General features: G+C 42.2%; 1 pseudogene across 1 annotated transcript in view; it reads right to left on the minus strand.

Annotated features, from left to right (window-relative positions):
• Nucleotides 1-534: 534 nt before the first annotated feature.
• The window catches only part of LOC122541193 (uncharacterized), a 200,104-nt pseudogene continuing 179,748 nt past the window's right edge, over nt 535-20,890 (minus strand). Inside the window, exons 5-6 of the transcript XR_015752930.1 lie at nt 3,932-4,085; nt 535-2,158 (exon numbers count right to left, since the gene is read on the minus strand). The product of XR_015752930.1 is annotated as an uncharacterized LOC122541193 (transcript). The remainder of the gene's footprint in view (nt 2,159-3,931; nt 4,086-20,890) is intronic.

A 20,890-nucleotide genomic window follows, 5' to 3' on the forward strand; every position in this document is an offset into this window, starting at 1 on the left:
CCAGAGGGCAGCTGGTTTTTGTGCCTATGAATGCTATTTCAGTCTGGTTCGGGACCATTGCCGTTTAATATAAATCCCAATACGTTATTGTAACTAATAAAACTATACAAAGGATCATTTGGTAATACAGAATCTGAGCATTGCTCATAAAAACTACATTTTGTTGAAGTTTTTCAACCAGCATTAATTAGGACAATTTATAAAAATACTTATGTAAAAAGACAACATCTTATACCGTATAGAGAATGCTGACTAGTTGGCAATTGGATTACGATTGATAGAGTCAATGCAATGGAGAATGCATCAATTATAAATGACTGATAATAAACTGCCAGGCTTTGTTTAAATTCTAAATCATGCTAGTAGCCTCTGATCAGTCAAGGTGTTGCCCTGAGAAATGAACCAGAGAATGCCTGCCATTTATTTTGTTGAGTTTGAAATAAGCATAGTGTATGTACATCCTTTTTTTCTCTCTGCAAAGAACAGGGCTCTGTGTATTAAAACATGTACCTTGTAGTGTGCACAAGTGTGCTATATTACAAGCCTGACTGACAACCTTAAATTGGTTACCAGCTTAATTCTTAACACATTCAAACCTATTTAGCAAATGCTGTCCAATCACAGAATCATGTAAAAGTTCGAACATTATGTTTTGAGTTTTGCAGGCACAGGCTAGTTGAGAACAGGCAATACCTTGCCTACTGCAAACAAATGTGCTGTTTGATGTCATCAGCCAGTCTTTGGGACAGACAGTCAATGCATCAAACATCACACTGTCTTTAGATTGGTATTTGTTGTGAATTGTCCTGATGAGTGCAAGACAGATAGCTTCGAGAAGAGTGTGTCTTTTCACAGCAATATTCAACAGAACTATGCCATAAGATTTCATTTATTAAAAAACAAAACTTTATTGTATACAAAAGAATTATACAACCAAGACACTAAGGCCCACTGTATATTGTCCCACTGGCTTCAAACTAGGCAATAAATATCAAGTCCAATGTAACAGAGCATAGTATGTGGTCAAATATAATGGTCATTCTAACAATATATAAGGAGTATAACATAAAGTAAAGACAACACGGTGGTGCGTGTATGGAATGAGCTGCCAGAGGAAGTGGTGGAGGCTGGTACAATTATAGCATTTAAGAGGTATCTGGATGGCTTTACGAATAGGAAGGGTTTAGAGGGATATGGGCCCAGTGTTGGCAAATGGGACTAGATATCTGGTCGGCATGGACGAGCTGGACCGAAGGATCTGTTTCCATGCTGTATATCTCTATGACTCTAAAACCCTCATGATGAAACGGGTGAGGGGTTATAATTGGGTAGAATCGTCAGTGTTGAAGGGAGGGACACTAATTTCTTTTCTGTCTCGCATGTCCCTGTGATGTGACCTCTCTTGTGCCTGGGCCATGTCCTGCAGCAGATGTCCCTATAGTGGGTTCCTGCTTGCCAGAAGATGCAGCCATGACAATTTGAGCCAGAATTTTCCTCATTTCATTCAAGTCTCATTGCTACGTTGCAGAAGCTGACAAAGTATCTCATTCTGCTGCTGAAATATCTCATTGTTCCTTTGCAGGTGCTGTCTTAAAATCTCATTCTGCTGATGAGATTTTATCATTCTGCTGCTGCAGAAACTCACAGTTTGTTTGCATATGTTGGCTGACATCCGTCTTAAATTCAGTCAACGTTTGCTGAAGCAGGTTAGTTGTGGCCTGATGACTCTTAGTACTTTTAACCTGCTCTTGCTACAAGCTTTCTGGGAGCATTAGATCATCTTCATTTTCTTTTACAGCAGCACGAGCCTGATGTTGTTCATGCATTCACAGCACCTCAGCTCCCGAAGCCACAGGTTCCTCACCTTCAGAAGGTCCTGAGCTTCCTCTTTCTGCTATAGCAGCCATTGCTTCATGGGCCTCCCCATCCTCAAGAACCATAACTTTTAACTTTACCATGGAAGTGTCACCAACACTGCTGTCCACATCAGACATCTCACGGTCCTGACACTCCTCTCCGTCCTCTGCAACTACAATGCCACATTGGTGTGAAGTATTCACCTCCATCCCTTCCTCATGCCCCCTCTCAGGAATCTCAGAGGCAGCTGCCAATTCACCGCCAACGTGCTCTGATATGTCCATGGATTTAGATTTAGATTAGATTACAGTGTGGAAACAGGCCCTTCGGCCCAACAAGTCCACACCGACCCGCCGAAGCGAAACCCACCCCTACCCCTACATTTACCCCTTACCTAACACTACAGGCAATTTAGCATGGCCAATTCACCTGACCCTGCACATCTTTGGATGGTGGGAGGAAACCGGAGCACCTGGAGGAAACCCACGCAGACACGGGGAGAACGTGCAAACTCCACACAGTCAGTCGCCTGAGGCGGGAATTGAACCCGGGTCTCTGGCGCTGTGAGGCAGCAGTGCTAACCACTGTGCCACCGTGCCGCCCATAGACATCTGTTAGAAAAAAAATCATAATTTTTACAACATATACTAAGACCCTGCCATCTATCCAGCAATGTGGAAAATTGTCCAGGTATGTGCTTTTCACAAAAATGCAAGAAAATCCAACCAGGCCAATTACCACCTCATCAATGAATTCTCAGACATCAGTAAAGTGACCGAAAGTGCTATGAACACCACCTGCTCAGTAATAATCTGCTCAGTGCTCATTTACACTTGGCTTCTAGACTCATTACACCTTGGTCCAAACATGGACAAATGTGCCAAATTCCAGGGGTGAGATAAGAGTGACTGCCCTTAACACTAAGGCAGGATTTGACCTCCTGTGACATCAAGGAATCTGAGAAAACCCAAGACAATGGGATTCTGGAGAAGAGCTCTCCACTGGTTGGAGTCATACCTGGCACAAAGGAAGGTTGTTGGAGATCAGGAGCTCCTCAGGTTAGTGTCCAAAGTCCAACCATCTTCAACTGCTTTATCAGTGACCCTCTGTCCATCATAAGGTTGCAACTGGAGATATTCACAAAAGATTGCACATTGTCAGCACCATTTGCAATTTCTCAGATAATAAGCAGTCTATCTCCAAACGTAGCAAGACAACATCCAGGACTGGACTGATGAATGGCAAGTAACATTTGCGCTAAACAAGTATCAGGTAATGACTATCTCCAACAAGAGACAATCCACCCACTACCCCTTGATATTCACTGGCATTACCATCATTGGATCCCCCACTGTCAACATCCTGTGGACTTGCCATTGACCCAGAAACTGAGTTGGACTAGCCATATAAATACTATGACTACAACAGCAGGTCAGTGGATGGAAGTTCAGCTTCAAGAAACTCATCCCACAATTCTACAAAGCTTTCCTAATATTCATGAACACAAGTTGTAAGTGTGGTGGAATATTCTCTACTTGTCTGGAGGAGTGCAGCTCTACCATGACTCAAGATGCTTGACATTATTTAGGATGAAGCAGCTTGCTTGATTAGTGATACATCCACTACCGTCAACATTTCTTTTATAACCAAGAGACAGTTGCAACAGTGTGTACCATCTATGAGATACACTGCAGAAACTCAAATAGGCTCTTTCAATAGTACCCTTGAAACCCATGGCCTTTACCAATCTAGATGGGTTGGCAACAGATACATGAGTACGTCACTATACACAGGGCCACACAGCACCCATATACTGCCATTCCTGTACTGTTGCTTGGTCAAAGTTCTGGAACTCCAATCCTAACAGCATTATGGATATACCTACACCCCAAGGACTGCAGTAGTTCAAGAAAGCAACTCACTATCTTCTCCAGGGGAACTGGCAATGGGCAATAAATTCAGGCTCAGCCAGCAACACACTCATCCCAAAAACAAACAAATAATATAATTACTTTTTGTTTCATAACGTAATTTTCTCTTGATGATTTAAGCACTGAATTGATGACAGCACCGTCATTCATCCCCATATCTGCTGCACCACTGGTATTCATGGCGTCGGAGAGGCCGAGTAGCTGCCGAGTAAATTCCTCCTGTTCTGTCAGCTCCTTGATGTATGGCGCTTCCCATCCACTCAACGAGCGTTCCCGGGTATTATGGGTGAGCTTTACCTAAAGGGAGAAATTACATTTTAAAGCATCATGGTCTTGACTTTACCATGTGACACATTTTATAACTGCTATTTACAGTTTTTTTAATGCCTTCATTTGGAGTGGGCAGTGGATAAATGGCCTGCTGCCTGCCTCCAGGGGGTCTTCTGATTAGAGATAATATTTATGACCAAGACAGAGACACCTTCAAGCCAACTGCATCTTATGAAACATCTTAAATTAGTAAACAAAAACCTCTCATATGACTTTTCAGTGGGGATTTCAACTGTCATGCATCAACTTACACACATGTACCTACCCTGGCAGCGCGCATCAAATCGTGAAGTTTCTTCCTGCATTGGTCCTCTGTCCATCGGACAGTGCTATTCACACTAACCACAGTCGCTACTTCCTTCCAGGCAATGGACTGTACTTTCCTAGGTGGTTTCCTCTTTCCACCGCCAAGGATGCAATTGCGTCTTGCTTCCACTTCGGCGAGAAGAATGTTCATCTCTTCATCTGAAAAATTCTGACTTCTCCTCTTCCCCACAATATGCTGCACTGACATCTACAAGAAAATATAAGTACTTCACAGTTGCTTATACTGAGCCTTATTAAATGCCAACATGTTTGAAATAAAGTTAATTTCAGTGAGAATCACTGCATCATGACATTAAATTGTGTAAAAGAAAGAGAAATTTAAAATGAAATACATGAAAAATAGTGTAGAATCTTTAATCACCTTGTTGCTTAAAATATGTTGGTCCACTCTTTTTTCACTCCCAAAAAGCCCCCACAGCCCTGCAATCGCCGAAAATCCATTTATCTCCTCCCTCCCAGTATCCAAGGGCCAAAACATATCTTCTGGGTGAAGTAGCACTTTACCTGCACTTCTCACAATCTAGTCTACTGCATTCACTGCTCACAATGTGGTCTCCTCCACAGTGGGGAAACAAAACTTAGACTGAGTGACTGCTTCGCAGAAGATCTACGTTCTGCCTGTAAAAAAGAACTGACCTTCCAGTTGTCTGCCACTTTAACACACCACCCTGATCCCTGGCCAACATCTCTGACTCAGGCTTGCTCATTTTCTGCTTGGGGACCCTACAGCCCTCCAGGCTCAATATTGAGTTCAATAATTTTAGGGCCTGAACGCCCCTATGTCCTGGCCCCAACCACACTTACCAGACCTTCTTACCACAGTTTGCCATTACACACTACCTATTGTTAGCCACTAACAGTCTCCATTAACAGCTATTCACACTCCCAGCCAGATCTTTAATGACTCCTTTGTCATTCCAACTGTTCTTCTCTCTCTGGGTTCTATCCCTACCTATTGTTTATTCCTTACCCTCATCACCCCCACCCTACCTACTGCATATAAATCGACATTTTCCTAGCTCTCATCAGTTCTGAGGAAGGGTCACTGGACCTGAAACATTAACTTTGATTTCTGTTCACAGATGCTCCAGACCTGCTGAGCTTTTCCAGCAACTTCTGATTTTGATTTTGAACAATACCTCTACTACAAATCCACAGGGACAGCTGACAACCTCCAGTCTGTCCTCAGTGTCCTATGGTAGAATCCATGGGTGAGAAGAGCTACAGCAAGCAATTAAACAGATGAGAAACAAAAAAGCCTGCGGCCCTAATGGTATTCCAGCTGAGGCCTCCAAAGCTGGTCACAATAAAACTCCTATGGGTTTGGAGCAAAAACAATACAAAGGAAATAAATTATTCAGTATAAATCATCGAAGTATTTCACCTCTATTCAGATCAAGGAATACTGTGCATATTGATGTCTTCATTTGGTGATGTTTGTTGATCTTATCAAATATTAAATTGACCTAATTGAAACATTTGGACTGTTGGAGGGAGGAGTTTGAGACAGATAGTGTTTTGGAACAACAGTTCTCCTATGTGAGCACTGAAGGGTAAACAACACAGACAAATCATAGTGCAACTGAAGCATGTAACCTGGCTCCATGTCTGTGTGAAAACGTTGGTGTCTGGTGAGAGAGGAGATGCAGGAGGTGAAATAATCCTGGCATACATCGCAGTGGAAGGTTTTATCTCCCATGTGCGTTCACTAATGTCACAGGAGGTCAGATAACCATGTGTGAAGATTTTATTACAGAACTCACATCGATGGAATTTCTTTCCTGTGTGAGTGCCTTGACATTTGTGAGGCTTCAATGCTTTCATGCTTTCAAGATTGATTTATTCTATACATTGCATTTGAATGGTTTCTAAATACTTTGGTATGTATGGAGATATAAGAATTGCAAAAACTATTTGTTATAGATCTCGCAGGTGAATAGTTTCTCTCGTGTGAATGTGTTAACATTGAAGGAGGTTGGATGAAAGTAAGAATGATTTTTGCACATTTCATTCATGAATAGTTGTGAACATCTTGATGTTCATGCAGCTTCCACAACATCAAAAAGATTTGTTATTTGCCCCATGGCTGAATAGATTCTACCTGTCAGAATGCCTTGGTGTATGCAAAGAGCATCAGAATGATTTGTTGCACACTTTGCACATGAACAGATTCTTACCGGTGTGCCTGCTTTGAAACATGAGCAGTTCCATTGAACTGAAGAAGCCACAGGGGAACAGTTTCTTCTCTGTTTGAATGCATTGTTATGCTCAGTAGCTTACTGAGACCAAGACTATGAATGGTTTCCCCCACCCCCGCTGTGGCAATCTGCCAGTAATTCATAGTGACAAGTGTGTAAAATTCCTGATATAAACCTCACACAGAAATGGCTTTTCCACAGGGTGCACGATGTTTCACAAAGGTTGACGATAGTGCAAAGGCTCGGGCACACACACCACACCTGAAAGGTTTTTCCTCTGCGTGAATTCTCAGGTGCCTCACAAGATCAGAGGATTGAGTGAAAGCCATCTCACAAACATCACAGAGACAAGGCTTCTCTTCCATGTAGCTGTCCTTGTTTTAACTATCAACAAAAGGTACACCTTGCATGTTGGGAGATCTAATGATCCTGTGGAGGCTTTCTCACACTTGTACAGCCTCCCCCCTTCGGAATAAGTCAGTGGCTCATGAGGCTCGATGAAAACAATTGAAGCTTGCACTACACTTGGGGCCATTCATACTTCTTCCCAGCTTCACCCTGACCGATCACCCACAGCCAAACCTTCAGAAAGGTTGGTTCTGATGGCAGGCTCCACACCACTGACCAGTTTCAGACCTGATGATATGTCAAAGCTCCCCTGACCTGACCAATTTCCAGATGATGGTTTTACTGCTCAATCTTCTCTGTATTGAGCAATGCTGTGAAAGGACTGGATGTGTTCCCACAGTTGTACACTTGTTCCTTGGGTGATGGTCAGGATCGACGATGTCTATCCTCTCTGTGTTCTCTGGTATAGTACGCTGCACTCCTTCTGTAAAACAGGGAAAGAAACATTATAGTATTTCCTCTAACTCCCTCTCCTCTCTTGCTGAAGGGGCTGACTTCTAAGTGAGAGACCATTCCACAATAACTCCTAACATTCCTGATTTGTGCCTTGTAATGGACAGACTCTGGGAAGTCCAGAAGTGAATTAATTACTGCAGGAATCCCCGTCTCTGACCTACACATTTAACCAATAGTATTTGTATTGCTAGTCCAATTCAATTTAAGGTCAATGGTAACCCCTTGTATATTAATAGTGAGGGATTCAGTGATAGCAACATCATTGAATTCCAAAGGGGCAATGGTTAGATTCTCCTTTGTTGGAGACTTTTTAAAAAAATATTCATCCATGGGATGAGGGTGTCATTGGCTAAGCCAGCCTTCTGTTAAAAGACATGGCCTGGCACTTGTGCGGTGTGAACTTGCCATTGGTCAACCAAATCTGAATTTTGTCCAGGACTTGCTGCATTTGGGCATGAGTCAAAAGTGTGGTGCTGGAAAAGCACAGCAAGTCAGGCAGCATCTGACAATCAACAGAATCGACGTTTCGGGCATAAGCCCTTCATCAGGAATCATTTGGGCAGTAATCTAATTGATGAAGCCATTGAAGATATTAGACTTGCAACCAGAACCATCTTCCTTGTGCCAAGTATAGTCTGACCAGCAGAGAGCCTTTTCCCAATGCACACTGATTTCAGTTTTCCGACGACTCTCTGAGAACTTCTCAGCAGCATTTAATCAAGAATTCCAAAGACAGCTAGTTTTCAATATTTTAGAGGGAAGGTGTAGGATAACTGGAGATAAACTGGAATTATAAAGTATGGAAAAAATGAAACTGCAGAAACATATGTATAATTTGTAACTATGGGTGACGTGCCCAGATGACTGGAGAGTGGCTAATGTTGTGCCTTTGTTCAAGAACATATGTCAGGAGAAGCCTGGGAACTGTAGACCTGTGAGTCTAACTTCGGTGGTGGCTCAGGTCCTGGAGGTGATTCTGAAAAGTAGGATTTATAAGAATTTGGAGAGGTGGACATTGTTCACTGGGACTTTAGTAAAGTCTTTGATAAGGTTTCACATGGTAGACTAAATCATAAAGTTAGATCATATGATATTCAGGGTGAGCTTGCTAATTGGATACAAAATTGGCTTAATGGCAGAAGACAGAGAGTAGGCGGTTATTTTTCGGACTGGAGACCTGTTACCAGCAGAGTTCCACAGAGATTGGTGCTGTGCCTACTTCTGTTTGTCATTTACATAAATGGTATAGTTGAGAATACAGAAGACATGGTTAGTAAGTTTATGGATTACACCAAATTGGTGATATAGTGGACAATGAAGAAGGTTATCTAAGATTAGAAAGAGTTCATGATCAATTGGCTCAATGCACTGGAGAGCGGCAGATGGAGTTTAGCGAGTTTTGAGAAGATTTGTAGCTCAGGTTGAGGTTCTGGATGTAAGTTTGCTCGCTGAGTGAGGTTTGTTTTCAGATGTTTTGTAACCATACTAGGTAACATCATCAATGAGCCTCCAGTGAAGCACTGGTGTTAGTGACCCACTTTCTATTTATGTGTTTAGGTTTCCTTGGGTTGGTGATGTCATTTCCTGTGGTGATGTCATTTCCGGTCCTTTTTCTCAGAGGGTGGTAAATGGGGTCCAAGTCGATGTGTTTATTGGTAGATTTCCGGTTGGGATGCCATGCTTCTAGGAATTCCCGTGCGGGTCTCTGTTTGGCTTGTCCTAGGATGGATGTGTTGCCCCAGTTGAAATGAAATCTTCATCTGTATGTAAGGATATTAGTGAGAGTGGGTCATGTCTTTTTGTGACTAGTTGATGTTCATGTATCCTGGTGGCTAGTTTTCTGCCTGTTTGCCCAATGTAGTGTTTATTACAGTTCTTGCAAGGTATTTTGTAAATTACATTAGTTTTTATTGTTGTCTGTATTGGGTCTTTCAAGTTAACTAGCTGCTGTTTTAGTGTGCTACCATGATGCCAAGAGGTCTGAGTATTCTGGCAGTCATTTCTGAGATGTCTTTGATGTAGGGGAGAGTGGTTTCTGGATGCGTTTCTGGACAGAGACATGCACGTGAATTTCTAGAAGCATGGCATTCCAACCGGAACTCTATCAACAAACACATTGACTTGGACCTCACTTATCACTCTCTGACAAAAAGAACAGAAAATGACATTAACACAGCAAATGACATCACCACAAGATATGACATCACCAACCCAAGGAAACAGAAAGTGGGTCACTTACACCAGTGCTTCACTGGAGACTCACTGTATGGTGATGAAACATCTGAAAACGAGCAAACTTACATCCAGATAGAGTTTAATTTGGATAAATGTGAGGTATTGCATTTTGGTAAAACAATGGCAGGGCTTATACAGTTAAAAGTAGGCCTTGCGTGATGTTGTAAAACAGAGAGACCGAGGAGTTCAAGTTCATAATTCTTTGAAATTTGCATCACATGTAGACAAGGTGGTTTAGCTCAGATCTTTGAGTATAGGAGCTAGGAAATCATGTTGAGTTGTACAGGACGTTGATAAGGCTTCTTCTGGAGTACTGTGTCCAGTTCTGGTAGTCCTGTTATAGGAGAAAGTGAGGACTGCAGATGCTGGAGATCAGAGCTGAAAATGTGTTGCTGGAAAAGTGCAGCAGGTCAGGCAGCATCCAAGGAACAGGAGAATCAGGGAATAAGTCTGAAGAAGGGCTTATGCCCGAAACGTCGATTCTCCTGTTCCTTGGATGCTGCCTGACCTGCTGCGCTTTTCCAGCAACACAATTTTAGTCCTGTTATAGGAAAGATATTATTAAGCTGGAGAGGGGTCAGAAAAGATTTACCAGGATGTTGCCGGGAATGGAGGGTTGGAGTTATAAGGAGGCTGGATATACTGGAATGTTTTTCACTGGCATTTAGGAGGTTGAGCGATGATCTTATACAGGTTTACAAATTCACGAGGGGTACAGATAGGGTGAATGGCAGAAGTCGTTTCCACAGGGTGGGGGATTTCAAGACTAGGGAACATATTCTTAGGGTGAGAGGAGAAAGATTTAAACAAAGTCATGACAGGTAACTTTTCTACACAGACAGTGGTTAGCATATGGAAGGAACTTCCAGAGGAAGTAGTGGATGCAGGTACAGTTACAAGGTTTAAAAGACATTTGGATAAGTACTGCACGTGTAGAAGAAATGTTTGGAAGGATATGCCTCACAAATCTTATCATGCCTCACAAATCTTGTTGAATTCTTTGAGGATGTGACAAAACACTTGGATGAAGGTACAGCAGTGGATGTGGTTTACATGGATTTTAGCAAGGCATTTGATAAGGTTCTCCATGGTAGGCTCATTCAGAAAGTAAGGACACATGGGATACAGGGAAATCTGTCTAGACAAAATCGGCTGCCCCACAGAAGACAGAGGGTGGTGGTAGATGGAATATATTCAACCAGGAGCTTGGTGACCCAGGAGTGTTCTGCAGGGATCAGTTCTGGGACCTCTGCTCTTTGTGATTGTTATAAATGACTTGGATGAGGAAGACAAAGGGTGGGTTAGTAAGTTTGCCAATGACACCAAGGTTGGTGGAGTGGTAGATAGTGTGGAGGACTGTTGTAGGTTGCAACGAAACATTGACAGGATGCAGAACTGGGCTGATAAGTGGCAGATGGCGATCAACTTGGAAAAATATGAAGTGATTCACTTTGGAAGGTCAAATTTGAATGCAGGATATAGGGTTTAAGGCAGGATTCTTGGCAGTATGGAGGAACGGCGGGCTCTTGGGGTCCATGTCCATAGATTCCCCCAAAGTTGCCACCTAGTTGATAGGGTTGTTAAGTAGGCGTATGGTGTGTTGGTTTTCATTTGCAGGGGGAATTGAGTTTGAGGTTATGCTGCAGTCTATAGACCCCTGGTTACACCACACTTGGAATATTATGTTCAATTCTGGTCGCCTCATTATAGGAAGGATGTGGATGCTTTAGAGGGTGCAGAGGAGATTTACCAGGATTCTGCCTGGACTGGAGGGTATGTCTTATGAAAAGTTGAAGGAGCTAGGGCTTTTCTCATTGGAGCGAGGAAAGATGAGAGGTGACTTCATAGAGGTGTACAAGATGATGACGGGCGTAGAGTGAATAGCCAGAGACTTTTTCCCAGGGCGGAAATGCCTGTCATGAGGTAATTTTAAGGTGACTGAGGAAGGTTCAGGGGAGATGTCAGAGGTTGGTTCTTTACACAGAGAATGGTGTGTGGTGGAATGCCCTGTCAGCCGTTGTAGTAGAGTTAGATACATTAAGCACATTTAAGCAATTCTTGGATAGGCACATGGAAGACAGTACAATGAAGAGTATGTAGGTTAGTCTGATCTTAGAGTGGGATAAAAGGTCGCCACAACATTGAGGGCTGAAGGGCCTGTCCTGTGCTATACTGTTCTATATTCAATGTGCTAACATGGGTAAAGCGGAGGCAGATGGGACTAGTTTAATTTGGGATTATAGTTGGCATGGACTGGTTGCACTGAAGGGTCTGTTTCCATATTGTATGGCTCTATAACTAGGATCATCATTTAAAAATTAGAACTAGACCATTCAGGAGTGAAATTACAAATAAAATGTAATATACTTCAATACATAGAGTGGGAGAATTTTGTTTAGAACTCAGTGAACAAAGGTCAGTATCAGATACTGATATTAAATCTGTTGTTTTAGTTCACCAAAAATTTGAAGGTATGTGGGGTAAGGGCAGGAATATGCAATTCCATCACAGATACACTGAATAGTGAGGCATATTTGAGACATAGGTATGCTCCTATTCTTCTTTATAAATCCCCCACCTGCAAGGAACACTCCCTCAACACTGCCCCTCTGATAGGGCAATAATCACCCCCCCCCCTCAGGAAATGTATGTCATATGTCCACTCCCAGAAGCTAAAGAAATTTCAAGGCAAGCAAGTTGAGTATCAACCTTATAAATCCTTGCCACCCATGGCAGGTGGCAAGAGCAGGAGACATTTCTAGTTAGCCATGTGATGGAGAGGAACTGAGAGCCTCTGGCATCACAATCCAGAGCTCAAAACTGCAATGTACAGTTAAGAAGGGCACATTGCTGCCTTTGCCATCATAGGAGGCTGGGAGGATTTCATAATTAAATTTTAAAAAAATATGAACAGAAAGTGACAGAGAAATTAGCAATGAGTTGACATTTCAAGACCAATATAGCTCTTCTTTAGAATTGTCTTTAAAATGTTTTGCAAGACTGTTCATAATAATTGAGACTTTGGCATAAAAATTTAAAGAACTATATTTTAAGGAGCAGAGAAGCTCAGGAAAATTGGAGGTGCATAGGAGCTTTAAAGGATTGTACTGATTGACAATAGACCCCTCAAAGGTCAGCAAGGCGGCCTTTGTGTGGAGCCATAGGAGATGGGGAGAGATACTAAATGAGTATTTTGCATCAGTGTTACTATGGAAAAGGACATAGAAGATATAGAATATAGGGAAATAGATGGTGACATCTTGAAAAATGTCCATATTACAGAGGAGGAAGTGCTGGAAGTTTTGAAATGCACAAAAGTGGATAAATCCCCAGGACTTGATCAGATGCATCCTAAAACTCTGTAGGAAGCTCCAGAAGTGATTGCTGGGCCTCTTACTGAGCTATTTGTATCATTGATAGTCACAGGTGAGGTGCCGGAAGACTGGAGGTTGGCTAATGTGGCGCCATTGTTTAAGAAAGCTGATAAGGACAAGCCAGGGAACTACAGACCATTGAGCCTGACATCGGTTGTGGGCATGTTGTTGGAGGGCTCCTGAGGGACAGGATTTACATGTATTTGGAAAGGCAAGGACTGATTAGGGATAGTCAACATGGCTTTGTGCGTGGCACATCATGTCTCACAAACTTGATTGAGTTTTTTGAAGAAGTAACAAAGAACATTGATGAGGGCAGAGCGGTAGAGGTGATCTATATGGACTTCAGTAAAGCATTCAACAAGGGTCCCCATGGGAGATTGATTAGCAAGTTTAGATCTCATGGAATACAGGGAGAACTAGCCATTTGGATACAGAACTGGCTCAAAGTTAGAAGACAGAAAGTGGTATTGGAGGGTTGTTTTTCAGACTGTGACCAGTGGTGTGCCACAAGGATCGGTGCTGGGTCCACTACATTTTATCTGTTATATAAATGATTTGGATGTGAATAAAAGAGGTATAGTTAGTATGTTTGCAGATGACACCAAAATTGGAGGTGTAGTGGACATCGATGAAGGTTTCATCAGATTACATCAGGATTTTGATCAGATGGGCCAATGGGCTGAGAAGTGTCAGATGGAGTTTAATTTAGATAAATGCGAGGTGCTGCATTTTGGGAAAGCAAATCTTAGCAGGACTTATACACTTAATGGTAAGGTCCTCGGGAGTGCAGGTTCACAGCTCCTTGAAAGTGGAGTTGCAGGTAGATAGGATAGTGAAGAAGGCGTTAGGTATGCTTTTCTTTATTGGTCAGAGTACTGAGTACAGGGGTTGGGAGGTTATGTTGCAGCTGTACAGGACATTGGTTCGTCCACTGTTGGAATATTGCGTGCAATTCTGGTCTCCTTTCTATCGGAAAGATGTTGTGAAACTTGAAAGGGTTCAGAAAAGACATACAAGGATGTTGTCAGGGTTGGAGGATTTGAGCTGCAGGGAGAGGCTGAACAGGCTGGGGCTGTTTTCCCTGGAACGTTGGAGGATGAGGTGACCAGAGGTTTATAAAATCATGAGGGGCATTGATAGGATAAATAGACAAAGTCTTTTCCCTGGGATGGGGATGTCCAGAACTAGAGGGCACAGGTTTAGGGTGAGAGGGGAAAGATATAAAAGAGACCTAAGGGGCAACGTTTTCACGCAGAGGGTGGAGTACGTGTATGGAATGAGTTGCCACAGGATGTGGTGGCGGCTAGTACAATTGCAACATTTAAAAGGCATCTGGATGGGTATATGAATAGGAAGGGTTTGGAAAAGTATGGGCTGGGTGCTGGCAGGTGGGACTAGATTGGGCTAGGATATCTGGTCGGCATGGACCGAAGGGTCTGTTTCCATGCTGTACATCTCCATGACTCTATGACAACCTCAGCTCATGAGGTATCATTCTTGTCCCTGGATCAGAAATGCTGCTCTGTCACAACTAACTTTCAGAGGAGATGTTAAACAGAGGCTCCTTCAGCCTTGGTTAAAGTGGGCATAAAGTTCCAATGGCACCGTTTTGAAGCCGAACAGATTTAAAAATCATTCTCATTTGTGGGAGCTTGCTGTGCACACATTGGTTGTCACATTTCCAATGTTACAACAAGTGACCACTTAACAGACAATGAAGTAAATTTGAAAACAGCTTTGGAGCATGTGGTGGTGTTGATAAGCTGGAGAGAAACATAAGCATTTTTCTGAGAAGGTTACAAAGATAGGGTGGTGGGAGATCTTGGACGGATGAAAACATGGGTAACTTTCAGATCCCAACATAGAGAACTGATCATTCCCAGTCGATAAGAACCAACTTCTAACACACACACACATTAACAATAAAACTTAACAATAAAAAATCAGCAAGAATCCTTATAGACTCAGTGCACCTCCCAGATAATGACACCTCACCTTCTCACATTCAGAAATGAACCATCAACAAATTCAGCCTGGAAATCAAAGGGAAATGCTTCCAATAAACACACTCAATATCCAACACACAGCTCCAGTCACACAGTTCAGCACAAAGCACCGAGTAAACAGCTCTCTCAGCTGGATCTTCTCACACAGCATAAGGGACATTTCCACCCCTGACTGCCCACAGGATAGTCAGACTGCCTGAAGATTGGTGTGGATATTATGGGATACAATTTGTATAAAAGCTGCTCCTTCACTCACCATCTCCTCACTTGGTTTTCTGTCCCTATAGGAAGTGAACCAGCTCTGGAAGAGGAAGAGAAGACAATGGGCAGAGTGGGTGGGCTCTCTGATTGACGTCTCTCACAGTCAATCCAAATATTTCTGGAGCAACATGAGTTTCCAGAAACTTGGGAAACTGACCGGGGAAATGGAGGTGACTTTGAGCAGCAGATCAGGTGGGGATTTAAACTTGTCATTGTCCCATCTGAATAAAACCTCACTTATTGCAGCTGCTGTCTCAGTTCCCCTGGTAAATATTTCACAGAGATTTCCAGTGTGGGAATAGCGTTCTTCATTCTCTGAAGCGTTCAAACTGATATCATCAGTGTGGGATGTGTATGCTCGGATGTGTTTGACAAGATCAGAAGTGGAAGACCCATAACAGCCAAGACGGTAATGACGGGCGCTAGTGGGATCAATACATGCGTACAAGAGAGGAATATTATGAGTGAAACGGAGAGAGAGCGAATGGAGATTTAGCTGGTGAATAAGATGTGACTGCTCTTGGGGATTGGCTCTGATTTACTGAGTGAGACTGAAACTTGGCGTGATACCTGGAATTGTCGAGTGAATTTGACTGTTGTGCTCAGACAGTGACACAATGACTGGGGTCTGACTCTGAATTTGTTGGCGCAATTCCTGATGAAGGGCTTTTGCCGGAAACGTCGATTTTCCTGCTCCTCGAATGCTGCCAGACCTGCTGTGCTTTTCCAGCACCACTCTGGTCTAAACTCTATGTTTATTGGAGTGACTGCGATTCCAAGATTGACTGCAGGTTAACACGAAATGAAATAAATGACTCGCCAACATTGGGACACTGGACAACAAAACAGTTGTGACAGCCTGCTGTTGAGGAAACTGAGAAAGTTGGCAATGTTAGTTTGAGCAGTGTACTAATATAGGGAGAAGATGGGTTGTTGCGAGTGAAAGCGAGGATCCGGTTAAAGTAGTGAGGGAGGGACATCCCTCTTAAATCTAATGTAGTTATTGATAAACGTTAATTCCTAGCTGAAACATTAATTCTGTACTTCTCGATAGCTTTTGCCTGATGTGCTGAGGATTTTCAGCAATTTTTTGTCTTCATTCCAAGTTTTAACACAGAGTCAGACCATTAGACCCAACTGCTTTCTGCGGAAACCCACGCAGACATGGGGAGAATGTGCAAACTCCCCACAGACTCATCTTAAACACATCAACTGGTTACCCTCTAATTGCCATTCAAGAGAATGCAAGTTCAGTCAATGTTAGCTGGCCTCATAATTTTACTGTTTTATACCTGGAACATTCTGGTGAATCTAAGTTGCACTCCTGGAAGGCCATTATATTCTTCCTAAGGAGCCGTGCGCAGAACTGAACTTAGTTCTCCTGATAGGGTCGAAACAGAGCTCTGTATAGCTGGAACATAACTTCCATAAAGACTCAGTTGGTTTTAAGGAGGAAAAGTTGTGAATTTTCTTTTCCAGATGGTCCACCACCAGTTGACCCTCTTTAATAACAGAGGAGCCCTATGGTCAAACAAGCCTATATTACCTTTATTATGTATGAGAATGATCTTTTAGACATGTTATTTTTATTCCATTTGACTCAAACTTTGATTTATCTTGTATGATGCATTTTGTATAATCATTTTTGGTCTAATGTTTTATCAATTCTTTATATACTCCCAACATATAACCCATCATAAATTAATTTTTATCTCAGCCAAAACGTTTTGATCTGTCAGCATTGAATGTTCATATCCACTAAAACACCTTAAGATCCTAGAGTAAGACTCAACAGTATTGATTATATTGGTCAAAATCACGGTGGTCAGGTTACTTTCTCTATCAATGGTTTTATCATTTTCTGCTCACAGGAAGGACACTTTTCCAAAAAAGAAAGACTTGTATTTATATATCAACTTTCACAGCTCATAAGATACAATTTTACTGGTTCTTTATGTGTTGTCATGTTACAAACATGGAAGACAATATACATACAAAATGCCACAATATATAATCATAACTCTAAAATGTGATGTTTGTGTGGCATTAACTGTAGGGTCCATATTGGCCAGGACATCAGGAATAGCTCACCTGCTCACCTATGACCAAATGTTGTGGGATCTCTACTTTTGACCTGAGAGGGCAGGCAGTGCTTTGGTTGAACTCATCTGAAAAATGATACCTCTGATAATGTAGAACTCCCTCAGTACTGAACAAGAGTGTTTGCCTCAGTGCTGAAGCCTCTGGAGAGCGTCCTTTCAACTAAGAGTCCCTGAGACATCTCATATGAAAGCAAAATACTGCAGATGATGGAAATCTGAAATAAAGAGAGCATACTGGTGAAAGTAACCAAGTCAGGCATCATCTGTTTCAAGTTAGATATGACTGTTTCAAAGAAGAGTCAGGCTGGATTTGAAACGTTAACCTGTTTCTCTGCATTCCAAATTTTTGGGATTCATGCATGAGGACACCGGCATCCCTCTGCATCTCAGAATTCTGCAATTTCTCATCATTTAAGAAGAATTCCTGCCAAAGTGGACAACTTCACATTTTCCCAAACTACACTTCATTTGGTCACATCTAAGCTCACTCACTTAACCTATTGATATCCTTTTGTCCTCTTTGTGTCATCAGCAAATTTAGCAACCATTTTTTCAATATCTTCATCCAAGTAATTTATATAAATTATAAAATATTATGGCTCCATTACTTACCTTCTGTGGCTATACACTGCCAACCAGAAAATTCCCCATTTACACCCATGTAATTTCCTGTTAGCTTAGTAAATGTTCCACAACACAATATTACCCTCAAATAATACAAAGAACTGTGGATGCTGGAAATCTGAAATACTTTCTAAAACTGCACTTTATGTTTTTATTTCAAAATATATTACTCATCAAACCTCCTCTCCACATCGGCAGGTGGCACAGTGGTTAGCACTGCTGCCTCACAGCGCCAGAGACCTGGGTTCAATTCCCGACTCAGGTGACTGACTGTGTGGAGTTTGCACATTCTCCCCGTGTCTGCGTGGGTTTCCTCCGGGTGCTCCGGTTTCCTCCCACAGTCCAAAGATGTGCACATCAGGTGAATTGGCCATGCTAAATTGCCCGTAGTGTTAGGTAAGGGGTAAATGTAGGGGTATGGGTGGGTTACGCTTCGGCGGGTCGGTGTGGACTTGTTGGGCCGAAGGGCCTGTTTCCACACTGTAAAGTAATCTAATCTAATCTAATCCCCCACGCTTCCCACTCCCAAACATCATTACATTAAACCACAATCCTCAAAGAACTCTAATACATTGGTTAATCAAGATTTTGGTTGAGAAGTCAGGCGGGGTGTTCCATTTTCATGTTGCACTGCAGAAATTCACCAAAGATCCTCAAACAACACCTTCCAAACCCACAACCACTTCCATCTAGAAGGACAAGGGCAGCAGGTATTATGGGAATACCGCCACCTTCAAGTTCCCCTCCAAGCCACTCACCATTCTGGAAATATATCACTGTTCCATCACTGTCACTGGGTCAAAAACCTAGAATTGCCTTCCTTATGGCATTGTGGGGCAACCCACAGCAGGTAGTTTGCAGTGATTCAAGAAGGTGTGTCACCACCACCTTCTCAAGTGCAACTAGGGACAGACAATAAATGCTAGCCAGCCAGAGACACCCACATCCCACAAATGAATAAAGCTTTAAAACAATTTCACAAAACCGTGTAAAGTCTGCTTGATTACCTTGCACTTTTCTCAGTGCCTGTTATGACATTTTTCATAATAACGTCTAACATATTTTCTATGACAGATGTCAATCTAACTGACTTCCTGTCTTCCTCACTTTTTGAATAAAAAGTTACACTGCTGTGGTTCTGTTCGCCGAGCTGGAAGTTTTTGTTGCAAACGTTTCGTCCCCTGTCTAGGTGACATCCTCAGTGCTTGGGAGCCTCCTGTGAAGCACTTCTGTGTTGTTTCCTCCGGCATTTATAGTGGCCTGTCCCTGCCGCTTCCGGTTGTCAGTTTCAGCTGTCCGCTGTAGTGGCCGGTATATTGGGTCCAGGTCTATGTGTTTGTTGATGGAGTTTGTGGATGAGAAAACTTCCAGCTCGGCGAACAGAACCACAGCAACGAGCACCCGAGCTACAAATCTTCTCACAAACTTTGAAAAGGTTACACTATGCTATCTTCCAATCTAAAGGAGCTGATCCCAAATCTTGGGGGTTTTGGAAAATTACAACTGATGTCTAAACTATTTCACTAGCTGCTTATTTTAAGATCCTAGGATTAAGTCTATCAGGATCCAGGGGACATGTCAGTCCACTCTCTGACAACTTTCTCAGTACTACATCCCTAGTGATGGTGATTTCCCTGAATTTTCTCCCATTGATTTCCTAGAGCTAATCCTGGGACCTTACTTGGATCCTCTGTAATAAAGACTAATGCAAAATATCTGTTCTATTTATGTGCTATCTCCTTATTAACCATTATTAACTCCCAAACTCACTGACTCTGAGACTAACATTCACCTTGTTAATGCTTCTTTTTAAAATATATTTATAAAAACTTCAACTCTCCATTTTTATATTTCTAGTTATCTTTCTTTGGTGATCTATCCTTTTTCTCATTAACTTTTTCATAATCATTACATTTTTTTATGTTCTGTTCAATCTTCTGGACTACCATCCATCTTTGCACAATAGTATGCCTTTTCTTTTAATTTGATACAATGTATAACTGTTTTTAGTTTACCTCAGATACTGGTCTTTCCCACAGAAATTTTTCTTTATGTTTAGAATATACTATTTTAACCATTTATATTAAATTTCTGTTATGTTGCTGAACACAGAAATAAACTTTCCGGGATTTAGCACTGCTGTTTGCAATTCCTTCAGTTGTTTTGGAAGCCGTAGAACAGTAATATAGTTTTTTCCCCCATTCCCAAAGCTGCGCTTTCACTCCATTTTTAATCATTTCTGTGATATTGTAAACATTCATCAAATCCTGATCATTGATTTTGACAGGTGTTTCTGGGATAAAACAGATTATCAAAAAAACAAGTTTTTGTATCTGCAATATATTCCTTTTCTATGGGGGCGACACAGTATTTCCTCCCCCTCTCTTTGGCCTATAGTCTGTGTCAGCTTTACGCCAGCTCTGAGAGCTTCCATTGTATGATTGACATGTTTTTGAATAAATCCATATATTGCTCCTGGCACACTGGTTAGCGCTGCTGCCTCACAGTGCCAGGACCCGGGTTCTATTCCAGCCTTAGGTGACAGACTGTGTGGAGTCTGCGTGAGTTTCCTCCAGGTGCTCTGGTTTCTTCCCAGTCCAAAGATGTGCAGGTTAGGTGAATTGGCCATGCTAAATTGCAATATAGTGTTCAGAGATGTGTAGCTTAGGTGCATTAGTCATGGGTAAATATAGGGTAGGGGGAATGGGTCTGGGTGGGTTACTCTTTGGATGCTCGGTGGACCTGTTGGGCCAAAGGACCTGTTTCCACACTGTAGGG

Source organism: Chiloscyllium plagiosum, unplaced genomic scaffold (genome assembly GCF_037043375.1).
Source record: "Chiloscyllium plagiosum isolate Xiang-an unplaced genomic scaffold, Cpla_swu_hap1 HiC_scaffold_35, whole genome shotgun sequence".
NCBI classification, from domain to species: domain Eukaryota; kingdom Metazoa; phylum Chordata; class Chondrichthyes; order Orectolobiformes; family Hemiscylliidae; genus Chiloscyllium; species Chiloscyllium plagiosum.